The 22,113-nt window shown below is 36.7% G+C and overlaps 1 protein-coding gene and 1 long non-coding RNA gene across 2 annotated transcripts in view; both read right to left on the bottom strand.

The window, feature by feature from the left end:
- The window catches only part of LOC115412240 (neurexophilin-2-like), a 62,142-nt gene that overhangs the window by 31,665 nt on the left and 8,364 nt on the right, over nt 1-22,113 (bottom strand). The window lies entirely within an intron of this gene.
- On the bottom strand, nt 11,722-20,412 carry LOC115412245 (uncharacterized). The gene is made up of 3 exons (XR_003934314.1): nt 20,301-20,412; nt 15,586-15,589; nt 11,722-11,760 (listed from the first exon to the last, which is right to left on the bottom strand). It is a non-coding gene; the product is annotated as an uncharacterized LOC115412245 (long non-coding RNA).

The following is a 22,113-nucleotide window of genomic DNA, read 5'->3' on the forward strand; positions in this document are numbered from 1 at the left end:
AAAATCTGATTTACACTAATCTGAACAAGATACTTTTCACTTGTTCCATTGGCAGATTTTTAAATTAAACAAAAAAAATTCTTGAATTAAGCAAAAAAAAAAAATCTTGAATTAAGCAAAAAAAAATTTGAATTAAGCAAAAAAAATTGAATTAAGCAAAATAATGTTGAATTAAGCAAAAAAAAATCTTGAATTAAGCAAAAAAAATCTTGAATTAAGCAAAACAATTTTGAATTAAGCAAAAATACATACATATATATATATATATATATATATATATATATATATATATATATAGATATATAGATATATAGATATATAGATATATATATATAATTAAGAAAAAAAATCTTGAATTAAGAAAAAAAAATCTTGGTTGAAGCAAAAAAAAAAAAAAAAAATGAATTAAGCAAAAAAATTTGAATTAAGCAAAAAAATGTTGAATGAAGCAAAAATATTAAAATCTTGAATTAAGAAAAAAAAACAAACAAACTTGAATTAAGCAAAAAAAATCTTGAATTAAGCAAAAAAAAAAAAAAATCTTGAATTAAGAAAAAAAAATCTTGAATTAAGCAAACAAAAAAAAGAAAAGGGAGCTGGAGTCAGAAGGCCTCTGGTGGTTTGACACAGACTAACCCTTATTACTAAATAGTGTGTAGCTATAATATGAAATATTAATGTGAATAAAGGCGATATGATGCTTAACGTTTGGTAGAATTTAAATGTTTTAAATTAAATAACAATATAGTATAATTACAGGGTGGGGAAGCAAAATGTACACTGAACATTTAGTTGTTTTTTCTCAGCAGACACTACGTCAGTTGATTTGAACCCAAACATATACTGATGTCATAATCATACCTAACACTATTATCCATACCTTTTCACAAACTTTGGCCCATATGAGTAATCAGGAAAGCAAACGTCAAAGAGTGTGTGATTTGCTGAATGCACTCGTCACATCAAAGGAGATTTCAAAAATAGTTGGAGTGTCCATAAAGACTGTTTATAATGGAAAGAAGAGAATGACTATGAGCAAAACTATTACCAGAAAGTCTGGAAGATACTATTAAAGAAGAATGGGAGAAGTTGTCACCTGAATATTTGAGGAACACTTGCACAAGTTTCAGGAAGCGTGTGAAGGCAGTTATTGAGAAAGAAGGAGGACACATAGAATAAAAACATTTTCTATTATGGACATTTTCTTGTGGAAAATAAATTCTCATGACTTTCACTAAACTAATTGGTCATACACTGTCTTTCAATCCCTGCCTCAGAATATTGTACATTTTGCTTCCCCACCCTGTGTATCACTAATGACATATGATAGAACCAGTCATTTTGACCTAAGTTGATATAATGACTTTAAACTGTTAGTTCCAGTAAAATGTTCAGATCTGTTCCTATTTCCACAGTATTTTCCTGGTAGTTTTTTTTATCTGAATCTTCTTAATCTTAAATCTCTGTGTCCGTCGTCGGCGCTGCCGTCCCACCCTCAGCTGCTCTCACCCTTCCACCGTCTCTGTTCGTTTCCACCTTTCCTCAGTGGAATGTGGGAGAACAGACGCTCAGATCCAGGTGCTGCTGATGTGTTGGTGGTCTGATCCCACAGGTGTCACCACTTCTGCGTCAGTTGGACCTCCTGAACTGTTGACAGATGAGCTGAAACATTCATCTCACACTGTCATGGCTGTCATTAAACTGAAGCAGCCTCATGCACGGAGGAGTCTGGATGTTTCTGCTTTACTCTAAATGTGAACAGAAAACTGTGACCATGTTCATTCGATGGTAGGTGACAGTAGATTCCATATGGTTCTGCAGATGAAGGGGTGGAGAACGTTCCCATGGGGACGTTTTTAGGGATGGTATACAGTAAACAGTTAGACACTGAGGGAAAACACACTGACCTCAGGAAATGGACCTGGATGTCACAACAGTTCATATGGCATTTGGCCCACAGCTAGGCTAACCGCTAACCCTAACCCTGACCACTAACCCTAACCGCTAACTTTGACCACTAACCCTAACCACTAACCCTAACCGCTAACCCTGACCGCTAACCCTAACCACTAACCCCAACCCTAACCACTAACCCTAACCGCTAACCCTAAACCCTAACCGCTAACCCTAAACCCTAACCACTAACCCTGACCACTAACCCTAACCCCTAACCACTAACCCTAACCGCTAACCACTAACCCTGACCGCTAACCCTAACCACTAACCCCAACCCTAACCACTAACCCTAACCGCTAACCCTAAACCCTAACTGCTAACCCTAAACCCTAACCACTAACCCTAACCGCTAACCCTAACTGCTAACCTTAACCCCAACCGCTAACCCTAACCCCAACCCTTATCACTAACCCTAACCGCTAACACTAACCACTAACCCTAACCACTAACCCTAACCACTAACCCTAATCGCTAACCCTAACCGCTAACCCTAACCACTAACCACTAACCCTAACCACTAACCCTAACCCTAACCCTAACCCTAACCGCTAACCCTAACTGCTTGTCAGCAAATGTGTGAGTTTTGCCCAGATGCACATTTTACCGCAGTAGTTCCACACAGTACCGTTTGTGGACTTTAGGGGGACCCTGTGCTGGGTCAGGGTCAGGGTCAGGGTTAGTTCCACGGTGTTGTTTAAATCCTGGGTGTTCGTCACCGCTCAAACACAGACGAACAGTGAAATGTACAATGTTAATGTGAGTGTGAGGAAAAGGTGGTGAACTCCACAAACAGCTGACTTTTTCCTTCTACCAGCTGTTATTTCATGTGTTTTCTTTTGCTGTTTGATTTCAGACTGTATGCTACTGTTGTTGTTGTTGTTTTTTTTTAGAATTATGTTAATTTCCAAAATTGATTTATGCATTTTTGGTTTAAAAACAAATTCAAAATTGTTGGTAAATGTGCTGCAATAATCTCAGTAATTGTCTCCTGTCTACGTGAGTGACATTTGCATAAGCAGCGTTTACTAATGAGATGGTCAGCTTTTAACAGAACATTATTTCAATATTCAACCAATCAATAAATTAACCTTCTGCTTCGTTAATGTGTTCCAGAATGACATGCAAATAATAAACAGTGTACACCATGGCTGAAATACTGCTGTTTGTTACTGATTAATTACAGTGATGGGACACAAACCAAATGGAATAAAATAATGTGTTTGTCTGAATTGAAGCATTAATAGGAATATTTGATTTAATGAACATTGAATGAAGTTCAGGGGATAAATGAAGTGAATCTGCATCTGGAACTGAAGGAAACACATTCAACTACATCTGGAACTGATTTATTGTATTGATCCAAAGTGTTCATTGTACAAAAATAATCACTTCTATGGCGTCAAATGCAGCTGCCCCTGACCTTTGACCTTCTGCTGAAGTACACAGGCACCCCCCCCACACTCCCCTTTGTTTACATCTACATTACTGCGAATAAAATACAACCCATGTGACCCCATCTGACTATTCTTACACACATGTGGGTAAATATTATCTGGCTGCGCATGTTGTCACTGCGGGCAGTTAGCATCCTATGATTAGCATAAATTATAGCATACACCCTCAGCTAGCAGAAATCATATGAAGTGAATTAATAATCGTATTTAAAGAGTTCACATACAGGGATTGGACGAAATAATGGATACACCTTAAAAAATCAACAAAATATAATTTAATATGGTGTAGGTCCGCCTTTTGCAGCAATTACAGCCTCAATTCTCCGAGGTATTGATTCATACAACTTGTGAATTGTTTCCAAAGGAATTTTCAGTCATTCTTCAGTTAGAATACCCTCCAACTCTTTTAGAGACGATGGCGGTGGAAATCGACGTCTTACTTGAATCTCTAAAACTGACCATAAATGCTCAATAATGTTGAGGTCTGGGGACTGTGCCGGCCATACGAGATGCTCAACTTCATTAGAATGTTCCTCATGCCATTCTGTAACAATTCTAGCTGTATGGATTGGGGCATTATTATATTTAGACAAAGGGGGCAGAACTGTGTGTGTGTGTGTGTGTGTCTGACATTTCTTCAGTAAAATCAGTGTAATTTTCTCAGTCTTCTTCCTCCACTTCTCATTAGTCCATGTGCATTCTGGATCAGATCTCCAAAGACACTAAACACTGAGGAACAGGAAGAAAAGAGTTCAAACTGGACTGAATTTAATACAGACATTTCAGGTTGGACACATTTGTTCAGGTTAGTCACATTTTATTGGTACAGGAGAGTTTGGAAATGGAAAGATTTTCAGAATTTAATGTGATTTTTTGCACTAAAACAAAGACAAAAAAATTGAAGTTGTTAATTCAAGATTTTTTTAAACTTAATTTAAGTTTGTTTGTTTTTTGTTTGTTTTTTTTGCTTTATTCAAGATTTTTTCCTTTAATTCAAGCAAATTTTTTTTGGTTTTTTTTTTGCTTAATTCAATTCAAGACTGTGGAATTTTTGCACTTTGCTAATTCACGACCCAAGGGTCGGATTGGAACCTTTGGCAGAACACATTTGGCCCCTGGGCCACATGTTTGAGACCCTGTGTTAGAGGTTCCAGTCAAACAATGAGAAAAACTCAGACTTCATATTAGAGAAGTTCAACCTAACACCTGGTCCACACCTTTTAGAAAGGGATATTTAATTCCTCCATTTTTTACAAAAAAAATCTGCCCATTGGACCTTTACTGTAAAAAATACCTTTGTCCACTCAACAATGTAAAAACCAGTCCAAACCGGTCCAAAGTCTCAGAACCACAGTAGCTGTTGTCCAAGGTTATTATTGTTAACGAAAACTAACGAAATGATTAAAACTAGAATTGAAAAAACATTTTCGTTAACTGAAATAAATAAAAACTATAATTAAAAGAAAAAATCATAACTAACTGAAACTGTATTGTGTGTTTACAAAACTAAGTAAAACGGATAAAAATTATGGATCAAATTCCCTTCATTTTCGTCTTTGTCAGTGTCGGACTGACATGAAATCGATTTGTTTCACTTGAGCAATTTTAGCTAGCGGCACCATCCAACACTTTTTGCTCCGTCACTTGTGTTCACTTGTGGTTTCCAGTCGTCTTCTGGTCCCCACTCTACCTGGAAACATGGAGACTAAAGCAGCAGAGTCCTGTCTGGGATTGATTTGAATAGGAGCACAGAGAAGAAGAGAAAAGAGACCACTGAACTACAACTGAACTACAACTGAACTACAACTGAACTACAACTGAACTACAACTAAACTACAACTGAACTACAACTGAACTACAACTGAACTACAACTGAACTACAACTAAACTACAACTAAGCATGTAGAAAAAAAATGAAAACTAATTAACATTTGCAAACCTGCTCTAAAAATGAATTAAAACGAACTGAATTAGAGAAAAAAAAAAAGTCAAAACTAAATAAAACTAAACTCTAATGAAAAATCCCAAACTATTCGAACCTTGTTGTTGTCCAACCTGTGGACGTAGCAGACGCAGAAGTGAAGGTGTCGTTCAGGTGTAAACGTGTGTTTCCTTAAATGGAAGTGGATTCTGTATATGAAGTGGATTTGTCCATAACACTGGTCCGGTCCAGTTAGGGTTAGGGTTAGGGTTAGGGTTAGGTCTGGGTGCAGACCTCCATCTCCTGCAGGTCCTACACTGGTTTATCCACCTGGAGCTGATGGTTCAGGTGCAGATCCATCACACAAACAGAATAAACATGAGTAAAACAGACGGTGAAGCCGTGGTTTTACAACCTGAACACACACACAAACCTGAGGCTAAAACACTGTCCATATATGGACAATAGGTTAGGGTTAGAACATAGACAACAAATATTCATTTAAATATCTGTGTTAGTGTGGACGGGGCATAAATCTATAGGATACAGTTTTTTTTCTATCATCATCTAGTGGCCGTCAGTGGTATTACACACATGTGTCTGTACAGTAACAGCACATACAGTCCAAATATGGACATTTATTTAGATTGAACAGAAGCTATACACTACTTTACAAAAACTGCACATAATCATCTGAAACAATACATGCAATAATTTCTCCTAAATGATTAAAAACGACATAAATATTGTCATGAGGAGGACAGAGAACACCTGTTCTGTCTGCTCAGAGGGACGGGCTCAGTCTGTGGTTTATGCTGCAGTCCACTGTGGAATGTTTGTTTTCCTGATGGTTTTAACCGCGTTCTGTCACTGCTGATTATCATTATTATTATTATTACTTACATACTTACAGTATATTGCTTGTATAATAAGAATAGACGTGAAAACCTTAAAGTATCTTTAAATTTACAACAGGGGTCAGTAGTAAAAGTATCCTAAAGGTTCAAACAGTCCATTTGGTGCATATGTGCAGTAGACTTCTATGAGTTCAACTACACTAATGCATGAACTTCTCTGTTTTTTTTTTTTAATTATTATTATTTACTTGTAGATCAGCTTATTCTTTTGTTAAATGTGTATTTATTTGGCCTTTTTTCAGTTTTTTCAGCTCATATCTGCACACTATTTGACTTCTATGCTTCTCTAGGACTTTACTGTTACATCGATCTTATGGTAATAGACGTGAAAATCTGAAAATATCTTAAAATTTACAAACAGTCATCAGTAGTAAATGTATTCTAAAGGTTCAAACAGTCCATTTGGTGCATATGTGCAGTAGACTTCTATGAGTTCAACTACACTAATGCATGAACTTCTCTATTTTTTTTTTTCTTGCAGGAGATCGTTGTCTGTTAATTTTTCACCTATATAGGTGGCAAATCCCGAGGGTAAAGGTGAGAACGAGCATGGGCTGGTGTATGAAATTTAAATGCAGTGATTTTGTCAGGTACTGAGAAGGTGTTAAGAACGATCGTGCTTAGAGGAGAAGAGGAGAAGACGAGTGGAGACTGTGGGACCAGAGCCTCCAGGTAATCGGGATACTTGTGTTATCTCGGCACCTGCCACATTTGACAGCAGCAAAGCTCTCAACACTTCACTTTTCGGCAGACGCTACCTTTCAACGCGTCATCAGTTTCATAATCCCCTTACATGGTCAAAGCATCAACTCCTGACACCTGCAGCAAACCTCCGTATGAGTCTGATAGCAGGGATTCCAGAGGATAATACAACCCAGCACATCGGACTCGCTGTAATTACCAGCAGCCTGACCAGCGTCAAACACCTTCTACTTTGTCCAACAATGTAAAACACGCTTGTAAAACCTGCTGTCTTATACCAGAGGAAGACCGGAGTCCCACTGTTAGACCGGATCAGATGAGCTGACTTCAAAAATCTGAGGTAACCTGTCACCTTAAAAAAATGTAAGTAATGAGTCATGAAAACTTGAGTGGATTAAACTTAAATACTTGATTTGAATGGAATTACTATTTTAAGAACAACACACTGAATGACAAGTGAATTTAACTGAAAATCTGTTGTAATGTCAGTTGTTCTGTATAAACATTAGACTGAGTATCATCAGTTCATTGGACTCAATTCCAATTTGATTTAAATTCATATCTTTTGCAACATAAACAGTTCTGTATAATTATTCAACTTAATATATTGTAACGTGGATGGAAGTTGGACAGGAAGTTAGCTTAATGCAATTGATCAGAACAGGAAGTAGTGATGTGACATTCACGAACGAATCAAATCTTTTGAACAGCTCTTTGAAATGAATGATGGGAACTGAGTCTTTGTAAAGAGCCGTTCATTTTTTTACTTTTTTTTTTTGAAGGAGGGAGTGTCCGATTGCCTGTCAGTTTAGCGTCATTGGGGAGGCACTGGGCAGGAGGAGAATGTTCCAGCAGAAAAAAAGAGTGCACTGAGCATGTCTGATGGAAGAAGTTAAAAAAAACAACAGTTTGAAGCATGAGGTGAGCAGACTGGAGGAGGCGGAGCTGGAAGACTGGAGGAGGCGGAGCTGGAAGACTGGAGGAGGAGGAGCTGGAGGAGGAGGAGCTGGAAGACTGGAGGAGGAGGAGCTGGAAGACTGGAGGAGGAGGAGCTGGAAGACTGGAGGAGGCGGAGCTGGAAGACTGTTGGACCGTGATGTTTTTGGTCCAGTTCCATCATTTGTCTGATGTCACCTCTCATGTCATGGATTTAACCCACACATTTGAACTAACGATTCTTTTTATGGTAAGATAATATTTACTGCCACACCAATTAAACACCTTTAACATGTCATGTCAGTCATCACATGGAGCCTATTTAGTCATTCAAACACTGGTGTTTCTAAATAATACCAAAAACATAAAAGAGCCAGTCTGTTGAACGACTCTTTTCAGTGAACGACTCCTGATTGAACGACTCCTTTCAAAGAGCCAAAAGTCCCATCACTACAGGAAGTGCTTTAATTTGGTAAAGCATAAAGATTTCCCCTACATACCAGACCACTCCTCTCTGAACAGTAAACCCATAGTTCTTCCTCTGGTTCGGACTCCTGGTGCAGTTGTACAAAAATACACAAACCAAACCCAAAAAGGCCGATAAACACTGACACACACACATTCAGTCCACACTAACACTAACAGCACAACCACTGAACCCTGCACAGAAAAACAACACATGTACAACTACAGGAACAATACCCACAATGCACTGCACAGATACAAAGGTGTGGTCAGGACTAAAACTGAGGGATTTAAATCTGTTCAACCGAAACTGTTTCATCCTTTTGACTCTGTCTACAAATTAACAGAATATACTGAACATTTTATAGGAATGGAATCAAACTGAAATCATTTAAGTACATCGGAATTAAAGCATTTTAGTAAATACAAAGTCCAGGTTTACAGTGAAGCTTATTCTTAATGACAAGAAGGAAAAAAAAAACAGAACACATGGGCTTAATGTTTCTCACCGAGCGTCTTTTCATGTGTGACAACTTCAATTTTTCACCCTCCTCTGCAAATGATACGGCTGCTTTATTCAGAAATGTTTTTGCTTGATTCTCTCAAACGTACGTCCACTAAATTTGACAGAGCAAATGTTTCTGTTCTCAAAGCAGATTGAGCCTCGGCTGATTTCACAGAAAAAGTCCCCTTTGAAGAAGAAACAAGAGCAGGAGACACGTTGCTTCCATTTTCTCGGCGCGGTTCTGAAGACAGGTACTTCACAGGAAATACACAAAGACGGAGGGGAGCTGACAGCGCTTTGTTAGGGCTGAAAGTGACAAGCAGCAAAAGAAAGGCCTCAAAGCCCACAAGGCACAGGAGAAAATGCAAAACTGAGAAGAATCAGAAAGGAGATTTATTGTACGTATTCTAAGGCTGTCACACTTCGCCTTTTAACAGGAAAGCAACGCAGCTTTAATTAAAGAGGTCAATCAATTCCACAGCTCTGACGTGGACCGTGATCGGCTTCTGCGAGCTCCGAACCAGGTGGTAATTAAGAACTGTGCACGTCGAAGTGTTTGTGGATATAAAAGTGAACAGAGGAAAAAAACTATGGCTACACCTGGTCACAAATGGAAACATATATATGTACCTGAAATGAAACAATTAGAGGAGAGAAACATTTGGGGCTGCAGCGGATTTTACCCGCATGATTTCAACATCATACACAGTAAAAAAAAAACAAAAAACATTCAACTCATTATTGGGTGAAAATGTCTTATTTCAAATACAATTATCTGCAAGAGCAAGAAGAAAATGACACTTAACAAGTTTTATTAAAATAAGGAAATGTTGTGTAAGGATTATGGAACGATATAATTCTTATTTTAAGCAGAATATACTTGCTTCAAATCTTCAAAGTAAGATTTTTTTTTAATCTATTATACATTTATATTAGTGTTGTCAAACGATTAAGATTTTAAACAGATTAATCACAGGGTTGCTGTGGATTAATTTTGATTAATCGCGATTAAATATCATTGATTTTTAACCCTTTCATGCACAGTGGTTACTACACTGGACAGCTGTTCTCTTGTATATTCATGGATTTGGTTGTTTTAGTTCCATATCAGCCGACACAGTGGACGCTTATGCATCATCCCAAACACTGCAGTTCAGACCATTACTGTAACTATGCTGTTCCTGATAAACCTGATCTGCAGTAAGATGTTTGAGTGTACAAAAATTGCTAATAGTTATTAGACTGTAAGTAACAGTTTTTTGGGGGGGTTTTTGTTAAAGAAAAAGTTGTGTTTTTTTTGCATTTAATCTCTATGAAGTGAGTAATAACTGGTATTAGAGTATATTAAAATGTGAGAAAACATCAGTTTAGCAGATTAAAAATGTTTTTATTTCATAGTTTTCTCACAGTTTATCAGTAAATATATGCTTATTTGCTTCTAAAATCAAACACATAATGTCCAGCTGAGTGGACAGTTTTGTAACTCCAAGAAAAATAGGTTCATTAAAAAAAATAAATTGCACTGTTGTTTTTCATGCCTAAAGGAGAATAAAAACACTCAGGAAAAAAATCTTGATTAAGGTGCTTATAATTCATGCATGAAAGGGTTAATCTAGATTAATTGTGTTTCATTTTGCATGAACAAACAGACTCAATAAAGAAGTGAACATATCTGCACTGAACAGGTTTATGAAACACCTTCAACAGTTTCAACAGTTTTATTAAAATAAAAAAAATATATATTCTCTAAGTTTTTCAACCTTGGGGTCGCCTGAAATTTCTAGCAATTGATAAAAATGTAAAAAAAAAAATTTTTTAAATGATTTAATATATTTTTATATTTCATTATAATTAAAACACCACACACTTTTCCTCATAAAAATCTAGTTCAAATCAAATGCAGGATATAATATCTGAGAGGGCAGACTGTGACCGTGTGCTCATAGTTTCAGTTCTTGTTTGTTCAGTATTAATTGTCCTCCTTGTAAATCCCAGCTGGACTGACTGGACAGATCCTGAGCCTTTGTGCAGTAATCTACACCTGGATTTACTGCCTCTGTCCACAATAATAGACATTATATAGACTAAATGTCCTCTAAAATTATTACAGCATCAAAAAATAATTAATATGAGCAAAAAAAGTCCGTTTTGAATGTCTGGGGTTGACAGAAATGTGTTAAAATGGGGTCAGGAGTGAAAAAAAGGTTGAAAAACTCTGATCTAAGGATTATAGAATGATAACATTCTTATTTTAAGCAGAATATACTTGTTTGAAGTCTTCATAATAACCTAGGGCTGTTAAAGTCATGTTAGTTCAGAGGCTGGAACAGTCAAATAGAAACATAGTAAGATATAAATTAAGTCAGTTCCACTATATTTGTTTCTAACTTGTATGTTTTAGAGTGAAAAAAAGCAAAATTATATTATGAAAATGTTTACATCCACAAACTATCCTTTAAAAAAAACTGTAAATCACATGAACGACCATAAAAAAAATAAAATTTATGCAGAAACATATTCTGCCTCAGCTTCTTCTTTCCACATGTTCATTCTAACGTACAGATACAGTGGATCCACAAAGAAACAACACATTTAGTAACAGGCAGAAGATTGGTCAAATTACACTGACTTCTCTGAAGACATTTCAGATTATTCACTTTTTTTGTGAAAGGATTGTTTGGAAATGTAATCATGTTCATGTAATTTTACTTTTTTCCTCTATGACACAGGTGTCAAACATGCAGCCTGGGGGCCAAAAGTGGCCCACCAAAGGGTCCAGTCTGGCCCCTGGGATGAATTTGTGAAATGCAAAAATTACACTGAAGTTATTAACAGTCAATCCTTTCACTTCAGGGCTCATATAAAGCCCTACTTTAGTCTCAAGTGGGTCAGATCAGTCAAATACTACCATAAAATAATGACAAATCCCAAATTTTTCCTGTTTTAGTGTAAAAATGTGTAATTCCAATAAAAAGGTGTACATTTACAAACTAGCCTTTCACCTAAAAAAATATGAAAAATTAGAAATATCCTAAGAGAAGTAAGTGCAATTTTACTAATATTCTGCCATTTACTAAAATATTTTGTGTATTTTTCAGATCCATTGCGATCTGTAAGTTGTAATGCACATTTACAAATGATAAGCAGAGGTAGAATAGAGTTAGAACTGCACTTATTTTTACCTCCGCCAAGGAGGTTCTGTTTTTGCTGGTGTTGGTTTGTCTGTCTGTCTGTCTGTCTGTCTGTCTGTCTGTGTGTAAGATAACTCAAAAAGTTATGGACGGGTTTGGATGATAATTTCAGGAGATGTTGATACTGGCACAAGGAACAAATGATTAAATTTTGGTGGTGATTGGGGGGGGGACTGATCTGCCTTGGCGGAGGTCTGCGCTCTCCGAATGCTTCTTGATAAATTTCTTTTTTTTCATGGTTGTTCACTTTATTCACATTCATTCACATATTCTAAACTAAAACTAAGCATTTAGAAAAAATGAAAACTAATAAAAACTATCAAACCCGCTCTAAAAACGAATTAAAACGAACTGAATTAGAGAAAAAAAAGTCCAAACTGAATAAAACTAAACTGGAATGACAAATCCAAAACTATTATAAACCTTGGTCTGTAGATGTAAACCAGGGGTGTCCAACATGTGGCCCAGGGGCCAAAACCAGCCCACCAAAGGTTCCAATCTGGCCCGCGAGATGAATTTACAAAGTGCAAAATGCAAAAATTACCCTGAAGATATTAACAGTCAAGGGCATCAAAATCAAAAATAACCTAGAAATGATGACTCCAAATTTTCTTCTTGGTTTAATGTGACAAAAATAATATATTATGCGTCTAAATAGTGGCAACACCAATTGATTTCTCTTTGATTTATTGTAAAGAACATTAAATTCTGACCTCCGTTAACAATAAAACATCAATAATCTGAACAAATATGGACAACCTGGAATGTCTAAAGAAAAATAAGTGTAATTTTAACAATATTCTGCCTGTTTTGTGCCTCAGTAGATCTGATCTGTAATGCACATGTACAGATCATAAGTTGAGGCAGAATATTGATAAAATTGTACATGTTTTTCTTCAGAAATTTCATTTTTTTCCTCAGTTATTCACATCTTTTTTGTTTTGGATAGAAATAGTCTCATCATCTAATGTTATTTTTTGCACTAAAACATTTGGAGTTGTCGTTATTTATAGGTTATCGTGCTGTTATTTTTCTGGTCCAGCCCACTGCAGATCTAATTGGGCTGAATATGACCCCGCAACCAAAATGAGTTTGAGAGCCCTGATGTAAACCTTTTCCTAATGTAAATGTACTTTTTGGACTTGACATTATTTCTATATTATTCTGTTATTATTTGTTCTGGCTCGGCCCACTGCAGGTCAGATTTAGCTGAATTTGGCCCCTGAACTAAAATGAGTTTGACAGCCCTGCTCTAGTGTCAGACGTTCAGTCTTAGTCAGATCTTCTGTTTTTGGAGTGTACAGTTGTGTGTTTGCTTTGGTCCACAGCTGTGGAACTGAAGGGCCAGGCCGGATGTTCCTGACCCTGCACGGCGTGAACCACACCACTGTAAGGTGGAGGAGACTCTGCATCTACCGCCGCCTCAGGCTGCACATCACCCATCAAAATTCATAGCTGTGGACCAAGACCAGGAAATTTCAACATCATATTAAAGCTAATGCCTTCAGCGGCGGAACTGCCACCAGAGGATGAGACTGGAGCCGCTCAGCGCTTGACTTCATCCAACACTTTATATCAGGAGGGGAGGCGGCGGAACGTGGGCAGAGCTGCAGAGGGTGGCTTACAGATGATGGTGGAATATGGAAGTGTTGGAAGCACCTCAGCCAAGTCCGACTGGAGAGGAACGGTCCCAGAAACAGACATTAGAACTGGGTTTTTCAACCTTAGGGTTAGGACCCCACATGGGGTCGCCTGGAATTCAAATGGGGTCGCCTGAAATTTCTATTAACTGATAAAAATAAAGTAAAAAAAACTTACTAATAAAAAATATGTGGTGAGTTGTAAGAGACAATCATAACATACAAAAGACATGACAAACTGTGGGTGTGAAACTGCAGCACTGTGCTTCTGTTTGTGTCACATGTTCACTGTGGTCAGTTTCAGATGCTGCAGCTCTTTCATAATTCATAGTTTCAGTTCTAGTTTGTTCAGTATTAATTGTCCTCCTTGTAAATCCCAGCTGGACTGACTGGACAGATCCTGAGCCTTTGTGCAGTAATCTACACCTGGATTTACTGCCTCTGTCCACAATAATACACATTATACTGTATAAACTAAATGTCCTCTAACATTAAGGTTTATTTAAAGCAAACTATTACATGATCAAAAACAAATTAATTTTTGCCAAAAAAAAAAAAAAAAAAAAGTCTCCATTTTGAATGTCTGAGGTCGTCAGAAATCTGAGATGTTAAAATGGAGTCATGAGCCAAAAAAGGTTGGAACCACTGCATTAGAAGGTTTGGTGGATCACATTTCAAAAATAAAATGAAATAGACAGAAAATACCCTTATTTCTGAAACAACATGAACAAATGTGTGCAAACTGCTCATTTTTACACACTTTATAAACAGATAAAACATCCTGGTGTCACATTGAACTCAGAGAACATGACGTCATGAATGGGCTTGACGGTTTTAAGGATCAATATTATAATAAAAGCAGATAAATAAACCTCATAGATTAAGATTATTGTCACCTTTTTATGTCTTGGGTAAAATTCTCTGTAATATTACATGTTTTTTGCCCATAAATGAGTTTGGAAAACCGAAATAACACCCCCTTTCTTAATACAATATTATTTAAGAATTCATCAACCCTTCACTGACACCAGAGCGGCTGTTTATACGTATTAAATAGACATGTGGTTCAAAACTGTGAGAAAATGAACTATATTTAACATCCTGGTGTCAAACTCAACTCAAAGAATAAGACTTAAACCACTGAACTGCACTGGAAAATATAATGTCTGATGGTTCTAAGTACCAGGATAATAAATAAACCGCACAGATCTGGGATGATGTTAACATTTTCATGTGTTACGAAAAAAAGGACACGATACTCAAAGACAATAAGTGTTTTTTTCCCCATAAAACAGAGGCACAAATCCTAAAGAACACCCTCCTTCCTGACCGAATTAGGATTTAAGAATTATTCAAGCATTTATTTACACCAGAGAGGCTGTGTAGATGTTCTAAACAGATCTGAGGACCAAAACTGTGACGAAATACAGTATATTTACACTGATTATTGCCAATATTTATTAAAAATATGATCATGTTAGACCAGTCAAATGATAACATAAATATATATCAATAATGTCAACTCCAAACTGTCCTTACATGATGAAAACGTTTACATCTATAAACTATTTTTTAAAACCATGTGAATAATAGAAACAACTGAAAATTTCTTCAGAAATATAAGTTAGATTTTAACAGTTAACAGTTAATTTTAACAGCTTCAGTTTATTATTTACACATGTTCACAGTGCACAGTGGATCTACAAATACACTAAACATTTAATAACACACTGACTATTGGTCCAATTACACTGATTTATATGAAGACATTTCAGGTTGTTCATATTTGTTCAGGTTATTTACATTTTTTGTGAAATGATATTTTGTTTTAGTGTAAATACAGCAAGAGAATAATTAGGAGTTGTGAGTATTTATAGGTTATTATGTTAATATTTTACTGATCTGTATGTGGAACCTACACTGAACTTTTTGTCAATATCTTCAGTTTAATTTTTGCATTTTACAAATTCATCTCACAGGTCAGATTGGACCCTTTGGTGGGCTCCATTTGGCCCCCGGGCCACATGTTGGATACCCCTGTGTTAGAGCGATTAGTTTGATAATATGGTCAACTGGTCACTCAGGTTGTTAGAAGAAGCAAAGAAATATGAAAAAAACAACAACTGTGGTTCCAAACAGCTAAATGAAAGGAGTCTACATACAGAAGTGCCTTTGAGCGGACTGGATCTGTCTCAGATCCAAATATGTGTCCAGACAAACAAGTGTCCAGAAATATAGTGAAATAAAAAGATGCAAGGCAGCTAGTTTTTGAACATTTGACCTAGCGCCAAAAATAACAATGCAAATTGACCACTGATGCTGTTAATCATTGACATGCCAGGATGAAAAAATCAAATAATGTGTGATCCACTTTTTATGTAGTATATTGAAAAAAAAAATATTTTTGTGATTTTGCATTTAAAAAAATGGTTTGTTTACATTTATAGGGTTAAAAAAAATTGACAATTATTGAGTATTTGGTATTTTTATTTACAGCTCAAGTTGATGAAATAGAAAAAAGTGTAAAAGAATTAAAAACAAACTGTATGAATTTTTTTTTTTACATTATTCCACAGGTGTGCCAAAATGCCCCCCTTGGTGCTTAGTAAGGGCCTTGGTGGATGGGACACCAGAGGGTTCACTGCTGTATTTTTCATCTGTAATGCATCTGGTTCCATTAGAGCGCGTTTGAGTTGAGTGCAATTCCTCATGCCGACCAACAGATGGCGCATGTCAGGTAATGGTACAGAGTGGACTGAGCAGCAGAAGAAGAACAATAGAGAAGAAACAGCAGTAAAAACATGTCGAACGTGTGTCTGTTCTACTATCACAGGTTGGTAAACACGAATAATTCAAGAGTACAGTATAAACTGTAAGAGTCCGAACATGTCAGGGATTATAATGTGAGGAATGTGAGAGCAAAAACGGGTTTTGTAAAGGTACTTGTGTCAGATTTGAGGTTGTGTTGTTAAGCTAACATGCTAATGCTAATGTTCAAGTGTATGGGGAGTGGAGCAGGACTGGAGCTAGCGTACATGTCCGTTTGTTTGTTTGTTTGTTTGTTTACACTTTAGCAGTAAAACTATTGGTTGAATTCCGACCTGATTGGGTTGATAGATTACCACTGACCCAGAATAGATGTGGTTATGTTTTGGGAAAAGTAGGTAAAAGTTCAAATGTTTCATGAATTTTGATTTTTTTTTTTTTTTCATTTACTTATAATCAGCCAAATGTCATATGTCTATAAAAGCATACATTTTGTTTCAGTTTACTTCAAACTTGGCACACATATAGAGGTAGATGATAAGACTTTTTTTTTCAACTGAACAGTATATATACGTAATATTTGGCTCAAATGTGCTCAGAGCTCTTCTGTGTGTCTGTGTTCATATTAAATCAGTCTCAGTGAATCCAAAGGAACTTTGTGTTGGTAAATGACAGTTGTTCAAATGGACAGGATTTCAGTTCTGTTCAACATGTTGATGCTCATATGAACTATGTTTGTTTTCAGCTCAAAAATGAACAATTTCAGCACAATTAATGCTATATTTTCATGTCACAAATGGACAAGTTCTATTTGAACTGAACTGAGCTGAAAAACAAATCTTCTCTTCTTTTGGATTCTGTCAAAGAATATCAGTAGTCTGTGCACAAATGGATTAGCATTATTTACACACACTTCTATGACTGTAGGACAACTGTTTTTTTTTTTTTTTTGACAAAAATGGACACTCATTTGACCCCCGAAGGAAATTTTAGCTGTAGGACAAAGTAGGACAAAAAAAATTGTCACACTTCACAAAACACTCCACATTTCCAATAGATAGATACAAACATAAGCAAAAATAAATAAAATAAAATAAAAAAGCTTGAGGTACAAAAACGGAAATTATACAAATTAAATAAGATTATATACTTGACATAGTCTTTTTATTTTTCTTGCTTTAGTGTTTATAATATTCTTCAAATTATCGAAGTAATTGGAAAAAAGTGCTTTAAAAACAATAATGTTAGGACGCTGGTGTGTAAATTTAGTGCAATGAATGTGAACTTTAGACAGTTGATATGACATCATCACATGCACAGACGTGATGACATCAGCTGGACCGATGCCAAAATAAGATACAATACGTACAAGGGGCAGGGTTTGTTGTGTCTGGAACCACTTGTTTTAATTGTCACCAAATATGCATATTTTGGGTTTATGACCAAATACCAGAAATGCTTTTGTAAAACTGTGTTAGCTACAGGGTGGTCATGTTCATGCCACCGTGAAGAACACCGCCACCTACTGGACATTTATGATAGTGCCTAAAATGACTAGTTTAAAGAGCAATTCATGGTTTACTGTCAAAAATCTAAATATTTGAACAAGTTAAAAAATTATATACATTTAAAAAAGATCTAAAAACAGTAATTAATTTGATGTTAAAGATCTTTTGTTAAAAATATTCAAAGTATACAGTTAATGTTACTGTGAAAATAGGGATGCACCGATTCCGATATGAGTATCGAGCATCGGCACCGATACTCAGTGTGTGTGCTCGTATTCGTACTCGTAAAAGTAATCCGATACAAATGCACCGATCCCACTTCTGTCCGTGTGCCATTCCCAGTTCAGTAGGTACGAGGAGGAGGAATAATGTGTGTGAGTGTGAAGAGTGTGGAGACGGAACCAAATAAATGAGGCTGATCACAGTAAGGCTGACTGACAGTAGCGTTCAGACACAGACAGATACAGACGCAGCCTTCTGTCTGTAATCTGACTACATTCCATCTGTTTTCCAGCTGATGGAGGATGAGTACCCAGACAAAGAATACCAGCAGGAGTATGGAGCGGTGCGGACCGCCGCCAGCGGAAGTGAAAACCAAACTGATCACTCATTTGTCTTTTCTCTTCCTGCTGAAGCTAAACTTTTAAACCTTACCAGAGAACATTAGTATACATTAGTATCACAGTAGTGTTCCCTCTGTCGTCTACAGGTTTGTTATTACTGACTTTCTTCTTCTTCATTAAACTTTCCTCTTCTTCGTGGTATTTGTCCAGTATGGTTAATTCAGAGCGGCGCCCCCTGGTGGATTAATTGACAAACGCTCATTCCAACACATTAAATGTCAGTAGCAGCACTTTGTTCCAGTCAGACTAATGACAACGACAGTAAAGCACATTTACAAAAGGAACTAACAACTGGAATGGGATTATTAAGGACTAGGATCAGTACTCGGTATCAGCAAGTACTCAAATGGAAGTACTCCTGCTCAGTCTGGAAAAAAGTGGTATCGGTGCATCCCTAATTGAAAATTGTGGTAAATAAATATGATTGTATTGTGTTTGACAGGGATGTAATCAGACGGTAACAGAAACGATGGACACTGACAGTTAACGTTAATGTTGGTCATTAGATTGATTTGTGAAGAACAATTCAAATTCTCTGTGTGATATAACGTCACTAAACGTGTGCTGTGTCTGTTCTTCTGTCACAGGTGTGCTGATTTCATACCTACACAGCGCCTCCTCCTGAACCGCTGCCCAGAGGAACAACATAATCCCTCTGTTGCCAACATTTTGATAAGTAGCTGCACTTTTAGCACATATTTTTTCTCACTAATGGATTACAACTCCATTAATTTTCTTATTTAACCCCACACGTGACCGGTCTGTCTCTAATCATGTCGCTCACGCTTGTTTAAGTCTTCATCCAACAGCCACTTTGGGCTTTATTATCAATGCAAAGGGCAGCCATGTCACACCTATCAATCACTTGGAACTTTTCTATCTTCGTTTCAAGACCTTTACCATGGATTTATTGCCAGTAGACACACAATTATGATTGATGATTGAGAAAGGAATAGCTCGCACGGCTCAATACGTTCAATACACCTGTAGTGGCTGCCGTGCTACTTTTAAGGGATTAAACCTGCAGAAATGACAACCTTTTCTCTTCAAGGTCTGAGACAACATGCAGGCTGGGGGAGTGAAAATGCCACAGACAGTATTGTTTATGAAGGGTATCTAGTCAAGCCTTCGGGCGGGAAAGATTGTGACCTCAATATGAGCGCAGATACACATCAGCGCCGTGTAAGCTCCAAAATAATTCCTGGAAGGCAGTACATGTATGTACGGCCCCTTCGCTCTGTCCATCTACACTGCAAAAAGGAATATCTGATGGAGATAAATGGACTGGAATGTGGAATATTTATCTGAAAGATTATTTTTTAGATTTATTTATTTATTCAGACTTAATCTTCTTCAGATTATTTGACTTGTTCCAGTATTTTCCTCTTGTTCTACCCACTGAGATATTCCAACTAATTTATACAATATTTAGAATAAAAGCAGCTCCACTGTTGGAGGATGAGTATGGAGGACACAGGAACTGTTTACCCTCAACACATTTGGACTGGATTAGACAGATGGACCTGGAAATAACATATGGAGTCAGTACATCTGAATAAGAATATATATGTATATTTACTATAGATATAAAAAATCTTACTACACAGGAGGGTCCAGTGCAGCCCATGGGATGAATTTGTAAATGTAAAGAATGTCAGCAGTCATTTTAGTTCATGTTCCACATACAGATCAGGGGCTCAGATCAGTAAATGTTACCATAAGAACCTACAAATAATGACAACTCCAAATGTTTCCCTTTGTTTTAGAGGAAAAAAGTAAAATTACATGAACATGATTACATTTCCAAACAGTCCTTTCACAAAAAATGTGAATAATCTGAAATGTCTTAAGTGAAGTCAGTGTAATTTGACCAATCTTCTGCCTGTTACTAAATGTTTTGTTTCTTTGTGGATCCACTGTATCTGTACGTTAGAATGAACATGTGGAAAGAAGAAGCTGAGGCAGAATATGTTTCTATATAAATTTTAGTTTTTTCTGGTTTCTCATGTGATTCACAGTTTTTTTAAAGGATAGTTTGTGGATGTAAACATTTTCATAATATAATTGTACTTTTTGCACTCTAAAACATAGAAGTTAGAAACAAATATAGTGGAACTGACATAATTTATATCTTATTATGTTTCTATTTGACTGGTCCACTGTTGGAGGATGAGTATGGAGGACACAGGAACTGTTTACCCTCAACACATTTGGACTGGATTAGACAGATGAACCTGGAAATACACATATATGGAGTCAGTACATCTGAATAAGAACATATATATATATATATATATATATATATATATATATATATATATATATATAAACTAATGCTCTCAAAATGAACTCATTAACTCAGCTGAATCCATGGTCTTGCTGAAAGTGATTGTAAATGTGAACTCCATGAACCATCTACAGCAGAATGACTATGAACGTCTGAACTAACACATTTGGGTCAGTTTGACCCAGTAGAGTTAGAACAGAACCAGCAGAACCCACCCATAAAAATGGAAGAACAGAACCAGCAGAACCGACCCATAATGACAGAAGAGCAGAACCAGCAGAACCGACCCATAAAGACGGAAGAGCAGAACCAGCAGAACCGACCCATAAAGACGGAAGAGCAGAACCAGCAGAACCGACCCATAAAGAACAGAACCAGCAGAACCAACCCATAATGACGAAAGAGCAGAACCAGCAGAACCGACCCATAAAGATGGAAGAACAGAACCAACAGAACCAACCCATAAAGATGGAAGAACAGAACCAGCAGAACCGACCCATAATGACGAAAGAGCAGAACCAGCAGAACCGACCCATAAAGATGGAAGAACAGAACCAACCCATAAAGATGGAAGAACAGAACCAGCAGAACCGACCCATAAAGATGGAAGAGCAGAACCAACAGAACCGACCCATAAAGATGGAAGAGCAGAACCAGCAGAACCAACCCATAAAGATGGAAGAACAGAACCAGCAGAACTGGCCCATAAAGAACAGAACCAGCAGAACCGACCCATAAAGATGGAAGAGCAGAACCGACCCATAAAGATGGAAGAGCACAAATAGCACGTTGGCCTCTGAATGGAAAAACGAGGAGAAAAAACCCAAGACGGAACAGTTGGGAACAGTTGAAAGTGTTGAAACTTTTGGAGGTGTTTCATAAACCTGTTCAGTGCAGATATATTCACTTCTTTAATGAGTCTGTTTGTTCATGATAAATGAAACACGATTAATATAAATTAAAATGGAATGATATTTAATCGTAATTAATCGAAATTAATCCACAGAAACCCTGTGATTAGTCTGATTAAACATTTTAATCGTTTGACAGCAGTAATTATAAGTTCTGCAGATGATCTTTTAGATATGTACTATGTGTAACATACATCAGCTTTACTGTCTGTTCTTTATATTATTAAAACTCTTAACAGATGGAACTTTATCATTAAGTAAAAGTCGTGTTCTGTCGTATGAGGTGGAGGTGGATGTAATATGTTTTCTTTTTCCCACTCCTTTTCAAGCA

Source organism: Sphaeramia orbicularis, chromosome 21, assembly GCF_902148855.1.
Source record: "Sphaeramia orbicularis chromosome 21, fSphaOr1.1, whole genome shotgun sequence".
Taxonomy (NCBI): Eukaryota; Metazoa; Chordata; class Actinopteri; order Kurtiformes; family Apogonidae; genus Sphaeramia; species Sphaeramia orbicularis.